Source organism: Myotis daubentonii, chromosome 10 (genome assembly GCF_963259705.1).
Source record: "Myotis daubentonii chromosome 10, mMyoDau2.1, whole genome shotgun sequence".
Lineage (NCBI taxonomy): Eukaryota > Metazoa > Chordata > Mammalia > Chiroptera > Vespertilionidae > Myotis > Myotis daubentonii.
In genome coordinates, this window is record NC_081849.1 from 60495246 (window position 1) to 60504258 (window position 9013).

The window sequence follows — 9013 nt, forward strand, 5'->3', positions numbered from 1 at the left end:
AGCAAGATGGGAGTCATTACATCTAAATTTGGCTGTGTCTGCATCAGAACTTGAGCTTCGTATAATTCTTAGGTTTGCCCATTCTTTTTCTTTCAACTTTGTTCCCATTTTAAACTGTTAAATGTTCAACAGCAGAAAAAAAATCAGAAAAATGCCTTACTCCATTATGTTCTACCCAAATACCCAGGAAGCATTGTACTGAGGCATCTCTAAGGGTGCTGTCTGGTAGTCCTTGCTCAGCTGCCATGAAGTTAAATGCATCATCTTGACACACGGTCATTACATCCTTTGGCTTCTCCCTTGAGTCTCATTCGTTTTTAACCCTGGCTGTGCTTTTCACATTCTCTTGAGAAGGTCTCAGAAATCCTGTTATCTGGGCCCAACAGTCAGAGATTGATTTCATTGGTCTGGGATGTGGCCTGGGCATTCGGATTTTGAAAGTTCCCCAAAAGACTTTGGAGAAGTGATTCTAACCTGCAGCTGTGGTTAAAGAACCATTGACTCAAGGGTGCGCTATTTTGAGTGTGCTCAGATTTCACAGTTTAGCAGTTCCTCTCCAGGTCTTCCCTGCATGTCTTCAGTAAGGGGCGGAGCAGGTAGGGTAGGTTACATGAATCCTGAATGGGACCAAAGTAAACAGGATTCAGAGCCCTGTACTATAGAATATCTTTTCTTATTTAATGACTTCAATATCCTATACTAAATGCCAACATTGCTGTCAGAGATTTTTAAACTCTTTTAAAGGGCATTATTATTTCCTAATGTAATGCCATGTACCTAGAAGCACTTAGTAGATTTATTTAAATAATAGCTAATTTATCATTCTTTCTTTATACCCATCCCTCATGTACAGTAGACTCAATTTTATTATTAAGAGGAAAAGGCATAAGTTCACATTTTTTCACTAATAGTTATAGGGAATCTTCTCTCAAACTTTTACCTGCAGAAACTAAAAGCCTCCTCGTGTATTGGTGATTCTTATATTTTGCTTTATCTTTTTTTAAAAAGTAACTTTCCTACTATAACTTCCTAGTTAATTTCTCTGAGGTTTTCTAGGCAGAAAATCTACAGGTAATCATAATTTGATCTTTTCTGTAATTATAGTTCACAATCTCTTACCTGCAATCCAGTTTGAAAATGGAAAGTGTAAGATTGGCACTAAAACCTGACTTGAATAAATGTGAGGCTGTTTACAGTCTTTATGCTTCCATTTTGTGTTAATGTTCATACATTTTAATGTAGAAATATTATGGAGTATAGAATGCTAAATCAGTTTCTGTTATTACATGATATACAGTAAATTAACTTTTCTAAAATATGAAAACTTCTAAATTCTGTAACACATCTAATTCCAGAGGAATGTGGAATGCTTTATCTTGATATGTTCAATTTTTGACCTCTGTATCCAGTCATATTTAATGTCTTACTCCCTATTTGATTTTTTGATCAAACATATAATGTAAAATTATAACTATTTTGTGAGTGCATACGTCATTAAGTTCTTTTTTAGTAATGATGAGGTTGATTCTGCCATATTTCTTGAGCAAAAGAAACAGCCATTGATTGCAACAAAAGTTTTATGTGTTGAAGGGAAAAAATTGTATTGGAGTGAAGTTGACTAGAGCTTAAAATGCTGACACAGATTCTGAAAAGTAGCGTGGAATACTTTGTCTTCATTTCACCTAAATGCAGGCCACTGGGAAGTTATATAACTGAATATCGGGTAGATATAATGATCAGATTATATACATAAGCTATTCAGTTACATATTAACTGCTGGTGGTGATTATTTTAAATTGCAGTATACTCACTATGGTGTTTGTGTGTGTGTTTAATAAAGACAGCTCTATTGTCAAAAGCTACATCAATGTAAGTAGTCTCTGAAGAAAATACGATTTGGAAACTTCTAGTTAAATATAGCAGATTGAACATGCATATTTTTCTGTCCTCTTGCCAGAAACTTATCAAAATCATAATGAAAGAATATAAGAGAGCAAAGTAGAACCAGAAAGTAAACTAAGAAACAAGTATTCATGGAGTCCAGGAAACAATGCAACCAAAGAGAGAAGTGAAGGTATTTGGTTTAGAGAGAGCAATCAATCCAGATTGAAACAAGAAGCTCTGGGAGGGAGGAGAAAACGAACTAAATGAAATTGAGGTAAGCAAGCTACCAGATACAGAGTTCAAAACAATTGTTATAAGGATGATCAAGGAAATTAGTGAGAACTTCAACCAAGAGAAAGCAACCATAAAAAAAGGACAGGGACCATACAATGAACTAGTCAGAAATGGAGAATATCTGAAATGAAGAATGCACCAGAAGTAATCAACATTAGGCTAGATGAAGCAGAGGACTTGAATCAGAGATTTTGAAAAGTTAGCAGAAAACACCCAATCAGAGAAGCAAAATGAAAAAATAATTTTTGAAATGAGGAGAGCCTAAGGGACCTCTGGGACAACATCAAGCGTAGCAATATCCAAATCATAAGGGGTACCTGAAGGAGAAGAGAGAGAGCAAGGAATTGAGAACCTATGTCAAGAAATAATGACTGAAAGAAACTTTGGAGGTAGGACTTCAAGAGAAAAAAAAACACTCAAAAGTAAGATTATTTTGATGCCCATAAAAATTGATGAGTTTTGACAAATCTGTTACAGCATTTGGAGAAAAAATAGCCAGAAGTATATAAACCAGTGTTAAATCAATGAAATTAACAACTTTAGGCAAAACAAAAAGGTTAGTGAGAGGGGAAACATAATCAGAATATAACTGTTGCCCAGCCAGCGTGGCTCAGTGATTGCATGTTGACCTATGAACCTGGAGATCACATTTTGATTCCTGGTCAGGGCATATGCCTGGGTTGCGGGCTCGATCCCCATTGGGGGCATGCAGGTGGCAGCCGATCAGTGATTCTCTCTCATCAGTGATGTTTCTGACTCTCCCTCTTCCTCTCTGAACTCAATAAAATAATAATTTTTTTAAAAGATATAACTTGTCTTAATAGTAAAAAATATTTACTAATTATTGCTCTAAGTAAAAATTTTGATATACTATATTGGTAAATGAGGAAGATATATGTGTATTTTTTTTGAAAGAGATGAGATGGTATAAGATAGCTTAATCATTATTCATATCATCCATAATAGGAAATCAATAGGTAACATTAAAAATATGTATTTATAATTTGAAAATATGTACTTAATTACTGAAAAGTGGTCACTTTGAGCTGCAGGATTTGGTGTGGGGGGTGGAGAGACATGGGAATGGAATGGGGAGCCCTTTAATAGTGTTCAATTTTTATATCATTTGCATGTATTACATAGATAAACATTAAAATTAATTTTAATGGGTACCTTAAAAGAAAACAACATGTGGTTTGAGGAAATATTCTCAAATTGTTATTTCACATCCAAAACAGTTAACAGATACATGTGTGATTTTTTTTTTTTTATAATTTTTTTTTATTGCTTAAAGTATTACAAAGGGTATTACATATGTATCCATTTTATCCCCCCACCCTAGACAGTCCCCTAGCCTCCCCTATCCCCCAGTGTCTTATGTCCATTGGTTATGCTTATATGCATGCATACAAGTCCTTTAGTTGATCTCTTACCCCCCTACCTCCTGCCCCCCAACCCTCCCCGGCCTTCCCGCTGCAGTTTGACAATCTGTTTGAGGCAGCTCTGCCTCTGTATCTATTATTGTTCAAAAGTTTATAATGGTCTCTATTGTCCATGAATGAGTGAGATCATGTGGTATTTTTCCTTTATTGACTGGCTTATTTCACTTAGCATAATGCTCTCCAGTTCCATCCATGACGTTGCAAATGGTAAGAGTTCCTTCCTTTTTAGAGCAGCATAGTATTCCATCGTGTAGATGTACCACAGTTTTCTAATCCATTCATCTACTGATGGGCACTTAGGCTGTTTCCAGATCTTAGCTATGGTGAATTGTGCTGCTATGAACATAGGGGTGCATATATCCTTTCTGATTGGTGTTTCTGGTTTCTTGGGATATATTCCTAGAAGTGGGATCACAGGGTCAAATGGGAGTTCCATTTTCAGTTTTTTAAGGAAACTCCATACTATCTTCCATAGTGGCTGCACCAGTCTGCATTCCCACCAGCAGTGCACAAGTGTTCCTTTTTCTCCACATCCTCTCCAGCACTTGTCGTTTGTTGATTTGTTGATGATAGCCAGTCTGACCGGTGTGAGATGGTACCTCATTGCTGTTTTGATTTGCATCTCTCGGATGATTAGTGACTTTGAGCATGTTTTCATATGTCTCTTGGCTTTCTGAATGTCCTCTTTTGAAAGGTGTCTATTTAGGTCCTTTGCCCATTTTTTGATTGGATTGTTTATCTTCCTTTTGTTAAGTTGTATGAGTTCCCTATAAATTTTGGAGATTAGGCCCTTATCAGATATGTCATTGGCAAATATGTTTTCCCACACAGTGCGTTTTCTCGTTGTTTTGTTGATGGTTTCTTTTGCTGTGCAGAAGCTTTTTATTTTGATGTAGTCCCATTTGTTCATTTTTTCTTTAGTTTCAAGTGCCCTAGGAGCTGTATCAGTGAAGAAATTGCTTCGGCATATGTCTGAGATTTTGTTGCCTTTGGATTCTTCTAGAATTTTTTTGGTTTCCCATCTTACATTTAAGTCCTTTATCCATTTTGAGTTTATTTTTGTGTATGGTGTAAGTTGGTGGTCTAGTTTCATTTTCTTACATATATCTGTCCAATTTTCCCAACACCATTTATTGAAGAGACTATCTTGGCTCCATTGTATGTTCTTGCCTCCTTTGTCAAATATTAATTGAGCATATTGGTTCGGGCCGATTTCTGGGCTCTCTATTCTATTCCATTGATCTATATGCCTATTCTTGTGCCAGTACCAGGCAGTTTTGAGAACAGTGGCTTTGTAATACAACTTGATATCTGGTATTGAGATCCCACCTACTTTGTTCTTTTTCAGGATTGCTGCAGCTATTCGGGGTCTTGTTTTATTCCAGATGAATTTTTGGAAAGTTCGTCCTAGATCTCTGAAGTATGCCGTTGGTATTTTAATGGGAAGTGCGTTGAATTTATAGATTGCTCTGGGTAGTATGGACATTTTAATGATGTTGATTCTACCAATCCATGAACACGCTATGTTCTTCCAACTGTTTATGTCTTCCTCTATGGCTTTTTTCAACGTCCTGTAGTTTTCTGAGTAGAGGTCTTTTAAAAGGCTTCTCAGATCTGAATATTCTTGTTAAGTTGTTACTTTTGGGAATGCTAAAGCTAAAGTTCCCAAAAACTTAGTTCTATGGGCTCAATTCCAATCAAACCATGAAAAAACAAAACAAAACAGGGTTGCCGCCACCGCTGCCGCCATCGGGCCAGCCCCTCCGGTTTCAGCGCGGCTGGGTGACGCTCTAGAATGGGAGACAAGCCAGTTTGGGAGCAGACTGGATCCAGCTTCATGCAACATGACTACCAATTATTTGATAACGACAGAACCCAACGAGGCGCAGTTTACATGGACGCATCATGGCGTAGGTGAGAAGGACAGCAGTTCCAAGGGAAGACTGCCATTGTGGAGGAGTGGTCTAGCCTTCCGTTCCAGAAATCCAGCCCAGCACCAGGGCACAGGCCCACCAGCCCGCGCCAGACAGCTGCATCCTCAGCACAGTTGTGGGCCAGCTCAAGGCCGATGAAGACCCCATCATGGGGTTCCACCAGCTGTTCCTATTGAAGAACATCAACGATGCTTGGGTTTGCACCAGTGACATGTTCAGGCTTGCCCTGCACAACTTCGGCTGACCTCCTCCCAGCCAGGCACTCATGCTGTTTCCTCCTCCCTCCTCTTCCAGATACACACTCCTCCAGATGCTCCAAATAGCAGACACAAGTGAGCAGGACCGAGGTGGGGGTGGGCGCAGTGCGCTGCTGCTACCTAGGTTCTGTGCATGATGTTTGGACGCTAGACTAGTTACATCTGACAGAAGTTTGTGTTGTACCAGCGCATGCCTTTCCAAGACTTAAGTAATGCAACAGCTTGTATTTTTTTTTTTTAAATCTACCAACAAGTTGCTCTAGTAACCCAAAGAAGTGAAGGAGAAAGCAGCTGCCTCACCGTCCAGATACTGATTTGTTCCAATGTTTTAATGCCTCATGATACGATAAAACCACAAAAATTTTCTTAAAAGTAAACAAAAAAACCAGGTTATAACAATGGAGGAAATAACTTACATATTTTGGCTTTTATTCCACCTCTTTGATTTCTTAGTGGCAAAGTACAGTAGAGGCAATATTCCTGGGTTTGAATAATATGATAGGTGATCTTGGGCTCGTAGCTTAACTTCTTTAAGCACTGGTCTCTTCTCTAAAATCAGATAAGAGTCTCCATCTCATAGGGTAGTTGTGAGAATGAAATGAAATGAAATGAAATGAAATGTATTACTTAGCAAAATGTTTACAATGTCACAAGCATTTATTAAATTTACTACTGTTACTCTTTATTTCCCCTTTTCATTTTTCCTAGAAAAAAAAAGGGGGGGGGGCAGTATTTAGCTCTGTTAATATGTGTTGCCTTCTACCACTGGGTAATTAGCCTATTTTTTTTTAACTTGTTCCATTAAATAATTATCTTGTTATCTCTAGCTACATTCATTTATATAAACAAATGATTTATGGGCCATTATATGCTCTACAACTGAACTAATTTCTTAATGTGTCTTTATTATATATTATGCAATAACTGGTAACTAGTTTCTAATGTTCTGAGGGAGTAAATTTAGTAGTAATTATAATCATGTAGGACTTTCTTTTGTCAAGTTTAAATTGGCATATATATAAAATCTGATTAAATCTTTGATGAAGTGCGGCTAATTTATTACCCCCATTTGGCAGATGAGCAAACTGAGATTTGAAGACAATATATAATTAGTTACAGGCTATGTAGTTTATGTCTTTAAGAGGTATTTCATTCTGTTCTTTTTTTTAAAAATATATTTTATTGATTTTTTACAGAGAGGAAGGGAGAGAGATAGAGAGTTAGAAACATCGATGAGAGAGAAACTTCGATCAGCTGCCTCCTGCACATCTCCTACTGGGGATATGCCCGCAACCCAGGTACATGCCCTTGACCGGAATCGAACCTGGGACCTTTCAGTCCGCAGGCTGACGCTCTATCCACTGAGCCAAACCGGTTTCGGCCATTCTGTTCTAAGTATAATACATTATATGCCTCAGTTCATTGTAACTTTATTTTAGCACTGTCATAGGTACTGATGACTAGGTAATGAAACAAAGTTTCAAAACTTGAATATATAGTCAGTAATAACTTTATGCCACAAATTGGATGGCATTTTTAAATCCTAAATAACAGTGGGGCTACCCTTGGTTGCTTCCAGGTCAGTAAAGCGTTTCCCCATCGATTGCTTTGATTGGTTTATTTATGTATTTATTAATTCAATAACTACCAAGTGCTGTCTATGTGTTAGGCACATGGCTTGGTGCTGGATATCCATAGATGGAAAGGTATGGATATATTCCCAGAAATTGAATTGCTGGACCATATTGTAGCTCTGTTTTTAATTTTGAGTAACCTCCACACTGTTTTCCATAGTGGCTGTAACCAATTTACAATCCCACCAACAATGCAAAAGGGTTCCCCTTTCTCCACATCCATGCCAGCATTTATTATCTCTTGGCTTTTTGATGATGGAAATTTTAACAGGCATGAGGTGATATCTCATGGTGGCTTTAAGAATTTTTAAAACAGAATTAAGAAAGAATATTTGATGGAAATTTGAAATATTTGCTTCCCTTGAAAGTAGATCAGAAATCAACTTGAGGTCTAAATGACATACAAGTATGAGACAAAGATGGCGTTTGCAGGATTACTAGGAGGCTAAAGTTAATCACCTCTTAGAACTTTATCTGTGTACCCCACTGGTTTGAAACTTCTTTGAGAGTAATCTTAGGCCTCTTTATTTTCCTTCCATAGAAAACACTAAATGAATACTCAAATGAATTAAATGAACACCAAACATGATGAACTTGAGGTCTGAAATTCTTGGAATGAACTCTAATTTAAATTTTTATTGGGGTCTAATAATTCTTATTCATACCACTTTAAAAGAATATACTTTATTGATTTTTTTAGAGAGAGAGATAAAGAGGAGAGGAGAAGAGAGGAGAGAGGAGAGGGGAGAGAGAGAGAGAGAGAGAGAGAGAGAGAGAGAGAGAGAGAGAGAGAGAGAGAGATAGGTTGCCTCCTGCACATACCCTGACTGGGGATTCCACCAGAAATCTGAGTATGTGCCCTGACCAGAAATGAAACCCAACACCTTCTGCTGTGCAGGATGACAATCCAACCAGTAGAGCTATACCTGCTAGGGTTCCATGCCACTTTTAACTATCACTTCTGGGTAGTTTGTTAGAAGATCAGACTTTAAATTAATTTGCAACATTAGATAGGGTTTATCATGTTCTTTAGAAAACAATTTAATAAAACAATGGAATTGTGAATAAGATATGCTGGATGAACTATGATGATATATTTTTAAAAATAATCATTCATTGTAAAATAATGGTTTGGAGGAACACATGGAATCGTTTTTGTAAGGCAGACTGTAATTACTGTGTTTCTTTTGGAGTACTAAATATTGGACATAAAATAGGAAGAAATTAATATTCAAAATACATAGTGTCTTTGGTTCTTTTAAAATTATGATTTGTGTGTGTGTGTGTGTGTGTGTGTGTGTGTGTGTGTCTCCTATAGCACTTGGAAATCATATACATTTCAATCCCAGGTATAGTGGTATTGCCAAAGCAAAACATCTTCTATTTACATATCAATATCCTCATTCAGGATGACTGAATACCTTCCTCATTTATAATGAAGTGGCAACAACTACAACAATCAAATTCTAAGACATAGATACTAGATTAAGGTGACTGGGCATATCTCAGGATCAAGAAGCAATATTTCAAAAAATTCAGCCTGGTCCCAATGGATAATCCTTCTTAAA

General features: G+C 37.2%; 1 pseudogene; it reads left to right on the plus strand.

Moving 5' to 3' along the window:
- The first annotated feature begins 5292 nt into the window (after window positions 1-5292).
- Window positions 5293-5977, plus strand: LOC132211504 (nuclear transport factor 2-like; annotated as a pseudogene).
- The last annotated feature ends 3036 nt before the right edge of the window (window positions 5978-9013 follow it).